This window comes from Ipomoea triloba, chromosome 16 (genome assembly GCF_003576645.1).
Source record: "Ipomoea triloba cultivar NCNSP0323 chromosome 16, ASM357664v1".
Taxonomy (NCBI): Eukaryota; Viridiplantae; Streptophyta; class Magnoliopsida; order Solanales; family Convolvulaceae; genus Ipomoea; species Ipomoea triloba.
The window spans coordinates 1,746,661-1,746,877 of record NC_044931.1 but is presented as its reverse complement, the minus strand read 5'-3'; positions in this window follow the sequence as shown (position 1 = coordinate 1,746,877).

Below are 217 nucleotides of genomic sequence, written 5' to 3'. Positions count from 1 at the left end.
TTGTAACTCTTGTCTCTTAACATCATAAAACTCACACGCTTGAATCGGTTCTAATTTGCCATCCTTGAGAACACGACACTCGGCGAACTACTTCTCCGTTTTATTAAAACCAAAACGTCAAAACTACAAAATCACTAATATACACAACTCTCAAGGAGATGAAAAGACTCCCACTACAAGGCAATGATTGGCAAATCTTCTCCGTTCATATATCTTG